The sequence below is a fragment of the Amblyomma maculatum genome, chromosome 4 (assembly GCF_055883805.1).
Source record: "Amblyomma maculatum isolate TAMU_Amacu chromosome 4, ASM5588380v1, whole genome shotgun sequence".
Lineage (NCBI taxonomy): Eukaryota > Metazoa > Arthropoda > Arachnida > Ixodida > Ixodidae > Amblyomma > Amblyomma maculatum.
The window spans coordinates 116,311,943-116,325,023 of NC_139347.1; the positions used below are offsets into that span (position 1 = coordinate 116,311,943).

At 46.7% G+C, this 13,081-nt stretch overlaps 1 long non-coding RNA gene across 1 annotated transcript; it reads right to left on the minus strand.

Annotated features, from left to right (window-relative positions):
* Positions 1-4,745: 4,745 nt before the first annotated feature.
* On the minus strand, positions 4,746-12,111 carry LOC146192205 (uncharacterized). The gene is made up of 3 exons (XR_014706746.1): positions 11,602-12,111; positions 10,188-10,313; positions 4,746-5,676 (listed from the first exon to the last, which is right to left on the minus strand). It is a non-coding gene; the product is annotated as an uncharacterized LOC146192205 (long non-coding RNA).
* Positions 12,112-13,081: the final 970 nt, after the last annotated feature.

Consider the following 13,081-nt stretch of genomic DNA (forward strand, 5'->3'; position numbering starts at 1 on the left):
TGAATGGCCCATACAATGCAAGCGCACTCTTTCTCTGACGCGCAATAAGCCCTCTCTCTAGAACTCAGTTTTCTGCTCAGGTAGAGCACCGGGTGCTCATTACCGTCGTCATCTCTCTGGCAGAGAACAGCACCTAGCCCTCGATCACTGGCATCACACTGGACCGTGAATTCTCGGTCATAGTCTGGAGCTCGCAATACCGGACGGCTAATCAGCACAGCCTTCAGGTTTACGAAGGAGGCTTCCTTTTGTTCGTCCCAGACTACATTTGTCGGTTCTGTCTTGCGGAGAGCGTCGGTCAGAGGGCTAGCCAAAGCTGAATAGTTAGGGATGTAGTGATTGTAGTACCCAGTCAGACCTAGGAATGCTCGAATTTCCGTCTTCGTGCTCGGCCGCGGGTAGTCTGCTACCGCAGAAATCTTAATCTCGCTGGGTTTCCTGAAACCCTGACCTACATTGTGACCCAAGTAGTCCACGGTCGCCCTTGCCAGGCAACATTTCTCGGCCTTTACGGTTAGTCCAGCTTGACGCAAAAGGCTCAGTACAGCTCTTAGATGTACCATATGGTCCGCCCATGAGTCGGAAAAAACCGCAATGTCATCTAAATAAGGCGCCGCGAATGTTTCACACCCCTTTAAAACCCTATCCATGAGTCGGGAAAAACAAAATGGAGCATTTTTGAGCCCGAAACTCATCATTGTTGGCTGGTAGCTGCCCGTCGGAGTGACGAAAGCCGCGTATCTGCTGGCGCGTTCAGTGAGCGGTACTTGCCAGTATCCTCGAGTAAGGTCCAGCGTAGTCACATATGCCGCTCTACTGACCTGTTCTACTCTCTCCTCAATATTCGGAATAGGATACACTTGATCCCTGGTGAGAGAATTTAGCTTTCGGTAGTCTACCACAGGCCTAGGGTCTTTACCTGGAGCTTCTACTAAGATCATAGGCGAAGCATAATCGCTTTCCGAGGGTTTTATTACTCCCAATTCCAGCATGCGAGTTACTTCCCTATCCAGAATTTCTCTTTGCCTTGGAGAGAATCGGTAGCACCTTGATCGCACTGGCACGTCTGAAGTCAGCTCAATATCGTGCTCAGTCAAATCAGTCCTGCCTGGCCTGTCCACGAAACAGGCCTCAAACTCTGTTATTATTTCGCCCAGATCGGACAGCTGGGATTTCTTTAGTTCTCCTCTCTGCTCCGTCTTTTTGAGAAGCTCCTGAGCGTTGCTTCCTTTTCCGCTGAGGCAAATCAAGTTGTCCCCCATCTCCTCGGGAAGGTTTAAAGTTAGATTTACCACGGCTTCCCTCTGCACATAAGGCTTCATAAGATTTCAATGATAAATGCGCACTTCTTTACGCCTACCGGGAATTTTCACTGCGTAGTTAGTGTTAGAAAGCTTTGCAACGACTTCAGCCGGTCCTTCCCACTGTACTTCGAGCTTATTCTGCCTTGAACTTCTCAGCAACATCACCTGGTCCCCGATACAAAACGTCCTTTGACGGGCTGACTTATCATAGTACACCTTGGAACGAGCCTGGGCTGACTTCATGCTGGCCTCAACGAGTTCCTTAGTGTTATGTAAGCGATGCAAGAGGTTCAGAATGAATTCTACTACTGTTGGGTCTTCTCCGCGCCCCTCCCAGGCTTCGCGCACCATTCGCAAAGGTGAGCGCAGTGACCTTCCGTACACCAACTCGGCTGGGCTAAATCCAGTGGATTCGTGCGGCACTGACCGCAAAGCGAAAAGCGCTGCAGGCAGGCAGGTATCCCATTCGCGCTTGTTTTCATAGCACAGTCCCCTCAGGACTCGTTTGAGAACAGAGTGCCATCTTTCTACGCTGTTGCTCTGCGGATGATGGATCGAGCTATGCACTACCTTAATGCCGCATTGCTCGAGAAATGAGGTGGTGAGGACACTCGTGAAAACGCTACCCTGATCACTTTGGACCTCGGAAGGGAATCCAACTCGTGCAAACACTGACAGCAGCGAATCCACTACACTCTCGGACGTCACCTCGCGCAGCGGAACAGCCTCTGGAAACTTTGTGGCTGGGCATAACATAGTGAGGATATAACGGTACCCTGACTCTGTCACAGGAAGTGGCCCAACTACATCTATTACTAACCGGTGAAACGGCTCGGTAATGATTGGTACTAACACCATCGGAGCTTTCCACTTATCTTGCGCCTTTCCAACCCGCTGGCACGTGTCGCATGACCGTACAAAATTTTCCGTGTCCTTAAAACATCCAGGCCAATAGTATTCTTGCAACAGCCTCTGCTTTGTTTTCCTTATTCCAAGGTGACATGACCACGAGCTGCCATGGGAAAGTCGCAGTAAGTCTCCGCGGTACTTTTGGGGAACGACTAATTAGTCCCGCTCTACTCCGCGCTTATCCTTGAATAAGCGATACAGCACTCCCTTTCTCATCTCAAAAGAAATGTTCTTTGCTGTCTTAGTGGCGCGGTGGCGCTCTCTTATCTCCTGTATCTTGGGATCATTGGCTTGCTCCATAGCTAAGTCCTCTCGAGTTCCACTTAAAAGTCTCGTGAGATTACTAGACACTGGCAGCAAGAGGTTACTCTCAAGAACGTCCTCATTCCGCGTCTCATCAAGCTCACTTTCAAGTAGACTTATCTGAGATGCCTCGCTCTCAAAGTTTTCTGACCTGCTATCTTCCGCATCTACCACTGTTTTAACTGCCGTTTCCTCCGCTGTGGATTTTTCTGGAATGAGCAGTGTAGCTAGTTCTCGCGCCTTTGAACGTGTTAAGGCTTGCACAACTCTGTCTCCGAAAAGGATGCCCCTCTTTCGCAGTAGCATGTCCGATTTGTTGGAGAACAAATACGGATAGCACTTAGGAAGCTTTCCTGAAACGGCAGCCTCGGTTGTCAATTTGCCGAAAGGGCCCTCGATGACCACGTTCGCGATTGGCAAGCACACACTCTGTTCCTCCACTACCTGGCGGATCCACGCACACTGTCCTGTATAGTCGGAAGGCGACACATACGCCGGATGGACAACATCCATCGTTGCGGCCGAATCGCGCAGTACCTTGCAAGGCTTCCCGTTGACTACTAGGTCATGCAGGTAGGGTTCTAAAGCTGCATATTTTCATCGCAGTCCCTGACATACGAGAAAGCAATCTTTTCTTTCCGGCAGTTGACGGCAATGTGACCCTGCTCATTACACCTAAAGCATGTGAGCGGCTTCCTAGCCTCAAGCTTATTCTTTGTGTTCTGCACGTTGGTCACTTCCCCACTTTTCTCACTGCCGTCCTTTCTAGGGAATTTGCTTGAAGAAACCTTCATTTCTTCGTTTCCAACTCTAGCAAAGTGCCTTTCCTGACGGTTTTTCACACTGAACTTGGGATTGCGGGGCCTATCCACTGCTGGGTTGCTGAATTGTCGGCGCGAAGCATACTCCTCAATAAGTTCGGCAGCTTCAGTTGCCGACTTAATTTCGCCTCGGTCCTGTAACCAATTTCTTTCTTTTTCTGGGAGGCAGTTATAAAACTGCTCCAAAAGAATTCGCTCGACTACAGCGTCCCTATCACTGTAGGAATCTGTGCTCTTTAGCCACTCGCCCAAATTTACTCTTAAATTGTACAGGAATTCAGGGTAACTCTCGTCCCTGGACTTAGTAGCGTTCCGAAAACGTTGTCTGAACGCCTCGGCGCTAAGCCTATACTTTCTCAGAAGGCAAGCTTTGACCTTCTCGTAGTTGTCCGCGTCCTCCTTGCTTAGCCGCGCGACAACCTCCGCTGCCTCGCAGGGCAGAACCGTCAATAATCTCTGAGACCACGTGTCTCACTGGAAGGACAGTTTTTCGCAGGTTCGCTCAAAGTTAGCCAAATACAGACCGATATCCCCTGATATCACATATGGCTGCATGTACTTTGACATCTTGAAATCTGCCTCCTTGTTGAGACGAGGTACCGCTAGCTGGGGACAATCGCCCGACCTCTTGCTCAACTCTAGTTCTAATTTCCGGAGCTCAATGTCTAGCTTCTTTTCCTCTCTTTCCCTCTCACGTTCGCGCTCCTTTTCCTCTTTTTCCCGCTCCCTTTCCTCTTTTTCCCGCTCTTTCTGCTGTCTGAGCTGCTCCTTTTTTTGACCGATGAGGTTCCATGCTTCACTGAGCTCCTCATCATCGGTTCCCAAATCTGTGATTGCCTTTATAATCAAAGGTTTTCGTGCCAAACCACTTGTATCAATTCCCAATTCCTCACACAATTGCAACAGTTCCGGTTTCTGCAGCTTTTGTAGGTCCATGATCGCTCCGAGTGTCGGCTACTTCCAAAACAACAGTGCAAACTACCAAACCTAAAGGCGTTTCAACACTTTTTACCAGTTCTAAAATCTAACCCTGTTCTAGAACCTGGTCCACATCAGAAGAAAAGCCAAGCACTCACCCACACATGCGATCGATGTTCCGAGCTGCTTTCTTGTTGGCCGATTGTTGCTCCTGCTTGTTGCTTGAGATGCCACCTCCGATCACAAGATGTTGTGGCTTGTAGATTCTGATCCACCTCGAATCACCAGATGTTGTGGCTTGTAGATTCAGATCCCAACGCTGGTCACCAGTTGTCGTGACGCTGGGGCTACGTCGACCCGGCCTTCACTTGGTAGCGTGCAGAGACTCGGGGTTGAAGTAGGATTGAATCTTCGAAGTTGGTGAAATATGTACAAGCAGGTTTAATGGCACTTTGAGAAACTTATTTACAAGATTATTTACACGAAAAAGAAGGGTACATCAGCAAAATGGCAAGCGTTAAGAGTTCATAGCGAGAAGCGACTGGATGAGCCGTTTACCCAGGGCCCAGAGCGACATTTCGTGCTCTGCAGCGTCCTTAAAACCCCCTATGTCCAGCCCCTCTCTGAAGATGCTGACCAACCAAATCCAGGGCACGCCCCTCAGATATCGGCATCCAATCGAACACATCACTGCACTGATGGTCTGAAGCACTGACTGGCCCGGCATTGTTTCGTTGAGCCTGGTCACTTGTTGGCGGGAAAAGCTTGGGAACGGCGAGGAGGTACATTTCTATTCTTCAGCCAAGAATCGATAGGCAGCTGGTTCCGGCAAGTGGATTTACTTCTCAGAAACCCAAGTACACGTGCGCGCCGCATAGGGCTCCCAGCATTGTCCCTTTTCGACAATTGCAAATCTTTCCTGCATTCCCGGGAAATCACTTAATGGCCGTATGAGTCATGCTCCTTTCTTGTCCTGCACGTCAGCGGACATGTCACTCTGTCGTCTCCTTTGGATAGGAGGCATTCATCACTGGAGGATAGCACTTCTCGACTGGAAGGGTGAACAAAAGAAAGAAAGCACTTCCTGCTATTTCCCACAGGGGGACGTTTCTTTGTGTTTTTCCAGACGTTCTCTTGACAGGGTCAATTTGGCATTTGCAGGTTGTCCACAAAGCAAAACAGGCTTACAAAACAGGATTCCTGGAAACAGGCTCACTTAGAGCCAATGGACCATCACCACATATCCTCAGCACTTATTCATGCCCACAGGCGAACAATAGAGCGCGCAAATGCGGATGCACGGTCGTAACAGCGGCCTCCGCAGGCCGGGATTCCAGGAGCAGTTACTATCCTGTGCATTTGCTCGATCAGCTGTTGCTGGTCTTTCAGGCCTAAGATGGAAAGAGCAGGTTGGGCTCCTCCTGCAATAGAAGGGAAAATGAAATTCACGTTATCTGTGCTGAACTTTGATTACACATCTCCAAGGGCAACTGCCAGTTTCTCTCAATTGCTTTTTCCAGATGGCACTGAACACATGCATCTCCATTCAGAACTGTCACATACTATATAGAAAGGTCATATAACTGCAGCAAAACCCATGCAGAATAACAAAAGACACAAACGTAGTTTGACCAGAACCTGGCATTCAGTATTTTAATGTTTTTATGTTGACTCTTTGAACATGCCACTCTGACCAAACATGGCATGTTATGCTTGCTGCTATGCGCCCTCAGCAATGCCCAAGTCATGGAGTGCACATGCAGAGAAACTAAGCATAAAGGATGCTGTATATGAACATAAAGCACAGCCAGAGCATTGCAGTATTACACAGGTACGCATTGGCGGCAGAAACCTGCATTTTGAGCGGTTTAACAGGCAGATTTCTAAAGTCATTGTTCCTGCTCTAAAAAGAAGTGATCAATAATAACATCATTTAAAATTGTTACCTTTTTGTTCTGTAAACTGCACATTTCGCTGGTTTCCATGTACCCTCTACTGAAGACATTCCCTGGGCGTGTCGGGGGTATATCGACATCAACATCTAGGCTACAAGCGTCTAGAAAGCGTCTCCTTAGAGCAGCTGCGACGAAGTAACTTATCTGATAACATGCAAGCTGCTGCAGCAGAATAAAGATAGACATTTGACATGTGGCTAAAGCCCAATGTGGAAGCATAGCCCGCCGCAGTGATTGCGCAGTGTTCATGCTTCTACAAGAGTTAAAAGTAAAGTTATTTATTTACCCACAGCGCTATATGTGACATTACAATAATAAGGCTTATAGTTACACAAAACACAAAAAGCTGACAACCACAAGCTCCTGATGTATTACCGGCAGCATGCAGCATGGATGTTAGTTACTGAAATATGGTTGCATAATTCTGGCAACCAGCTGTGCATGTATGTCATGGATTTCTCAACTACGCACAACAAATTACAAAAAAAATAATGGTATTTATAAATGCAGCCAGCTGTTCACAAGAAACAGTGTAGCGTTTTTATGGGGAAGGTAGTGGGCGCCAAATAAACTGCCCCTGTATAGGCACCTAATTTGCCCCTATGTAATATCGGGGACAAGTGTGTGGACTACACAAACTGCAATCAAAGCACATAACTTTCACATCGACCAGGAAACTCGGACCATACTTGTAGATGTGAAAGTTGAACGTTAGTTCTTTCATGTGTGCAAGAGAAATAAGGTCACAATTCGTTTACATCGCGATTCTAGTCCAAAATCTACAGACATACTGTCCAGACTTTCGCCCCCGCAGTATAAGCCACCACTTGGGTAAGAGATTAGTAAAAGAAGTGTATAAAAGACATTAGTGCTGTTGGACAGCCATAGCTATAAAAATGGTATTGACATTGGAGTACTACCTTAAGGCGGGGCCTAGGGCATTACAAAAGCAAGAGTTAGTGTCCGCTGGTCCTCATTTGAATGAACAAAAAGAGAGGGGGGGGGGGGGAGAAATCTACCCCAATTACATGTTTTGAGTGACACCAAGCCGCAGTTAGTATTAAAGATATCACACAGTTTTGTGGAAGATTTGGGAGCGCTTTGCAGCTTTCTTACAGGATTGGACAAAAGAGCTCACCATCTTCAGAAAGGCACGTTATATAGAAATGAAAATAGTGAATTTACTGCATCTGGCCACAACAACTTGCACACGGAGAGGAAGATGAACTGAAAATTTTATACATGAATGTACGTATTTAAAACCATGATCTATGCCGAAGAGTAAAGAGATCAAAATCTAGCTCAGAACGAGTTCTCCAGGCCGCGGGGCCGTTTCATTAACTTCGGGACTCCGCCCACATTTCTTCTCCCCGATGACAACGAACTCACACATGACTGGCTAACAAACATTTTGGCATGTCTTTCCACTTTCATAAGTTCTTCACCCTCTCCCTAATACAAGCAATGCAAAAGGGACAACAAATTCGTTTCACAACAAACGGAATTTAGAGAATGGACCTCGAAATGATTGGCTCACTAGGTCACATGCCAGACTCTCTCCCCTAGGAAAAAAAAAGAAAAAAAAATTAGAACCCATCAAAACGGTGTCCCACGTGCGCAACCATTGCCCAAAGCTTGCATCCTTGGCGGCTCCTTTTACAGGGCAATTATTGGCGTCCGAGTCAGCACCATTGCGGACCACATCAGAACAGTCAACCCACATCCTCCCACTCCGCATCATACCGTCACTGTTACACACTTGCCCTTTTTCAACACCGCGATCTCCCACCATTGTTGACATCCAGGGTTAGAATTCTCAACGAGACCCCACTCAGCGCGCCTGCACTGAGTAATTGTCACTTTTATGGGCTCCCCAACAAGGAAGAGGGCCTTACACCCTTCAACCTGACAGTGTTTTTTCTTTGAACGATAAGCAGTTCTTCCAAAAGAGGTGCTCGTTTCAAAGCTGTGCTGCCTCCGGGTGATGGGTCCAGTCAGCGTACTAAGGACCCCTTAGTTGTATACTGTTCGTAAAGCTCCTTAAATAAAAATGAGCCCCCTACATGACACAGCAACGAGAACAAACTGCCTGTCCCCACGTCTTCGAGTGCGACAGCAAAGTCCTCGGAAGAGGGGACTTCTTTCCCTCTCTGCCTACGTTTCCGTTAAGCACTGTAGCTGCTGTAGCTGCCTCTCTGTGCGCGTCTCTCCGCCTCCTGTCCGAGGGCAAGTGGGAGACGGCCACAGCTGGGCATTGAACAGGTGACCCAAAAAGAGCAGACTAATAATGGTGCCTCGCATACCCACCGATCCCTTACAGAAATCATTAAAGAAATGAAAGCAACACATAAGATAACGCTACAATGTTTCTAAGTGCAAATTCGACAACTCCAAGTCATATAAATATATGTACATCTCTGCACATTAACTACACAGAAACAGTGCAGAGTAAACTAATAATTCAGTGTCTAGCAACACTATTAAAAGGGGATAAAGGCCACGGGGGGCTACGATTATTAGCACCGTTTTGCCTTTAAACTACAATAACATACTTGTTGCAAGCTTAAAATCAAAGATTCACACCTGTCCCACCCACAGCAATGGAACACACATCTGACTCAAGTCTGCAGAGAAAGAGCAAGCTAGACTATTGCAGACGCACCCTTGGTTATTTTTCTGGCATTTCTGAGGGTGAAGAATCTGACTTGTCAGTAGCATGTATATGAATAAGAATCCTATGACAGTAAATGCATCAGATTTTCTGGAGTGGCTTTTCTTTGCTGACCGCATATGAGGTGAGCTATAATTTATCCAACTTGTCCTAGGTTTATTCTATGAATAACAAAGCTATAGCAGGTACACAGTCGTCCACTCAGGCGGAACATGCGAGTGCGTGGCATGCACTTTTTGAGATGCCACTGCATCCATCGCAGCTGCACACTGTAGCGAAGAGGCAGACAGCGTGAAGTACCAGCCTCTAGTCCCTCTACCACTACTGGGGTCCCAAATTAGGGACCCCTTGTTTTTGTCAGGACAGGCCCCCTCAGGGTCAGCTAGTGAGTAACCTCCTGTATTTGTATCTGATGGCAATGTTTTCCACCACCACCCACAATACGCAGCTGCGCATCATAGCAGATGTGAAGCAACAGCTCCTGGTCCTTCTATGCATAAGCCACTTTGCCTTGATGCATGCCTGCGCACCATAGTAAAGAGGCAGACGACATGACGCAGCAGCTCATGGTGCCTTTACACATGAGCCCCCCATTGTACTTCGATACGCACCATAGCAAATATACACACTACGCCACACAGCTGCTCCTGGTCCCTCTATGCATAAGCCATTTTGCCTCAATACGCACCTGCGTACCTGAGCGAAGAGGCAGACGTGAAGCTGCAGCTCCTGGGCCCTCCATGCACAAGCCACTTAGCATCAATGCACGGCTGTGCACTGTAGTAAAGAGGCGAAGGACGTTAAGCAGCAGCTCCTGATCCCTCTACACATCAGCCATTTTGCCTCAATGCGCATCTGCACACCGTAACAAACAGCCAGATGTGACAAAGAAGCTCCTGGTTTCTCTACACATAAACCACTTTGCTTCAATGCACGTCTGCACACCGGAGCAAAGAGGCAGATGACGTGAAGCTGGAGCGGCTGGTCCCTCTACGCACAAGCCACTTAGCCTTGATGCATGGCTGTGACGGATGCATTGCTATTTTGCAAACTGCATGCCACACATTCCCATTCAAGCTAAGAGTGGACGACTGTGTCCAATGACAAAAAGTAACATGGTGGACAATGTAAAAAGAATTTGCTGCATAAAGTTTGTTGAAACCAGTTCTACATCCTACATGTAAACAAGCTATAACCTTAATGTCGAAGGGATGTCCTGTGTGTTTAAAATCATCACGCTCAAACAACTTCAACACTGACAATCATGATTCAATATTAATAATATAGATAATGATACAATACTCACTTTTAGCCATACCAAAGAAATGAGAATGCAAAGGGATGTTGCTGTTTTTCCCCCGTGGATGACAGTTTTCCATGTTCAAAGTGCTGCTTCCTGTTGGCCAACGAAATCGGCTACAGCAAATGGCATCTGAAAAATTTTCGGAAGCCTCATGCTAGTCTTCAACGAGAAAAGCATTGCCATACAGAAGCAGAACACAAATACTTTTACAACACACTAAAAGCACCAACTGCGGTGCTGTTTTTAGGATGACTAGGTAGAGGTTTTGCTGTAGCAAGCCAAATGTTAGCCTTCAATAAGGAAAGCATTCCCATACAGAAACAGAACACAAAAACTTTTACAACACATTAAAAGCATCAATTGCACAAATGCTTGTAAGATGACCAGGTACAGGTTTCTGCTATAGCCCACATCATGTGACCAGCGGTTATCAGAAGCCTTGTATGTGAGCATGATGCCCTAGATTCAATTTATGGCTATCGCTGTATTAACAAGCATGGGTTTAAAGCTACTTTAATATGATAATCTAAGAACATGGTAAGAACTTTCAGTGCGAGACATAAGCTCAGTATCGTGCACTATAAGGTGCTGCATGGCTCTAGTGTAGCTTTGGCATTATCTCGCTGTCAATAATGCAGCGAAGTTCTGAGGAGCCTTTGAATATCTGTCAGGACAAAGCAACAACAATTTTGTTTTCATCTCACTTTTGCTGAACTCCTGTTTCTTTTTTGAGCCCGCGACTTGCATGGCCTCCCAGTATGCCTGTTTTGCATAAAAGAAGGCGTTGCGAGCTCACAGCCCAACTGTATCGCGGCGGCGGTATGTTAAATTCGTGCCAGAACAGCGCAGAACGGGTCAAGAAAAAGACAAGTGCTGACTTTTTTTTCTCTCATCTCCTTGTCCGGTTGTTCTGCGCGGTTCGGTCCCACATGCATAACCAACATGCGCAAGGTGCTGTCCTGAGTACTAACCTTTAGTTATTTAGTAGCTACAGCCGTTCCTTCTAGAAACTGTAGTTGCCGTAAAGCTCGAGAGAGAAAGATCAGCGGCTGTCCATTAAAAAAAAAAAAAAAAAAAAAAAACGCGACGTTTTCACAAGTGTAGGCATGTCGCACGATAGGCTCAGCACGTTGCGCATGGTTAACAAATTAACTCCTTTAAAGCTCGGGCAGGCACTCCTTCATCAGAGACAGAGAAGTTGCGCGGCTTACTGGCGCAGCGTCCAGTAATGCCGAGAAAGATGGCCCTCAGACTTGACTGCACTTTAGTTAGTCGGCGCGGAGTCATCCTGTCAGTCTCGCCTAAAACACTCGACCGTTCGGCTGCTGTACAGAGCTGTTTCCTTACCCAAAAGCTCACCATTATCGGTGCATCGAAAAGTTCCACTAAAGAAACAAAAGTTCGGTGAAATACTTACTTTGGAATCGGCGGGTGAACAAAGTGTGCCAGCCGCACCAAGCCACAGCAAAAACAATGCTAGCAGTGCATTACAGCCGTAGGTATTTGTAACTGCGCAGAAAGCAGAACACGTAAACGTGAAGCCATCTTCCATGACTAAACTTCAACTTGTCAGGTGAATTGGATTGGCTCATTTCAGATTTTTTTGAGGATAGGTTCGGTTTCGTTCTTTTTGAGCTTGCTGCTTGCTGCGTCTATTCAGCCACTGATTAAAATTTCACCGAAGCATCATGATAGAAACATGTTTAATGGTCATTTAACTTTTAATCAAAAATTTTTGATGGAAGAATTCAACGATGAAACATGCGGAAAATAAAAAGAACTGTTTAATGGAAACGCTTTCTATCGCATCGATTCGCTCTGGCATCATATAATGCAGACTTGACGGCATTACTGATTTATACGCAGTTCAGACGAGCACGACGACTACAAACTATATCATAGCTGTGTAAAAGCAAATCCAGTGGCGGACGTACGGCGGCTGTCCGCTGGGCGAACGGATTCGACCGTCCGCTTTCGTACGTACACCGGAATTCCGGCGGACGTCCGAAATCGGCCGCCGAGTTGCGGCCGAGTTCGGTTGTCCGTCGGACGTCAGTGGCCGTCTGGGGTGGGTGCTGCCGCTTGGGACCTATATATAGTGCTGAAGCGGAAGGTTCAGGCCTTAGTGCAAGCAAACATAGCTGACCACAACCTGCGCGCTATCCACTTGCTGTCAAAAGAGGGAAAGAGTACGGCAGAAAACCCACACACTGAAAGGACTTGTAGGAATTTCCCCTTGCGGAATATTGACATGTTTCCGAACTTTATAGAGAAAACTATTTCAAAAGGTAATGTTGGTACAGAACGGATTTTTGAACCTGCCATTTGATCCAAATGACTCGGTAATGGACGATAAAGGGTTCAAAATAGTAGATCTGCCAGAAAGCAAGATCAAGCTCAACATCCCACCCTTTCTCTCACGTGGGCAGTTTACTCCTACAGAAGTGGAAGAAACTCAAGAAATTGCTGCCATCAGGATTCATGTGAAATGCAAAATAAGAAAAGTCACGGGCTACCATATATTCAACCATTCCATTCCAATCACCTAGGTGCGCTTAGTAAATCAAATGTGGATAGTGTGTGCAATTCTCAAACTTTCAGCCACCACTCCTAAAAAATGCAGAGTGATAAGAGATTTCAAGTGTATTGTGCAAACTTAGTGATCTGTGCAAGTAACTGCAGTGTGGCAGTAACGCACTCGCTGGCGCTATGTTTGGGCTGCTTCAAATACCTCAAGACTTTGCCGCGTAGCTGCGCGCCAACCGCCTTTAGAGCAAAGAACCTGGTTCCAAAGGCCTACAAGTGCCTGTGTAACGGATATTAGTTATATAGAATAAGTTGATGCATGTCTGTATGTAATAGTTTGGCTTAAGTAGACGCAATTAAAGGACGATATG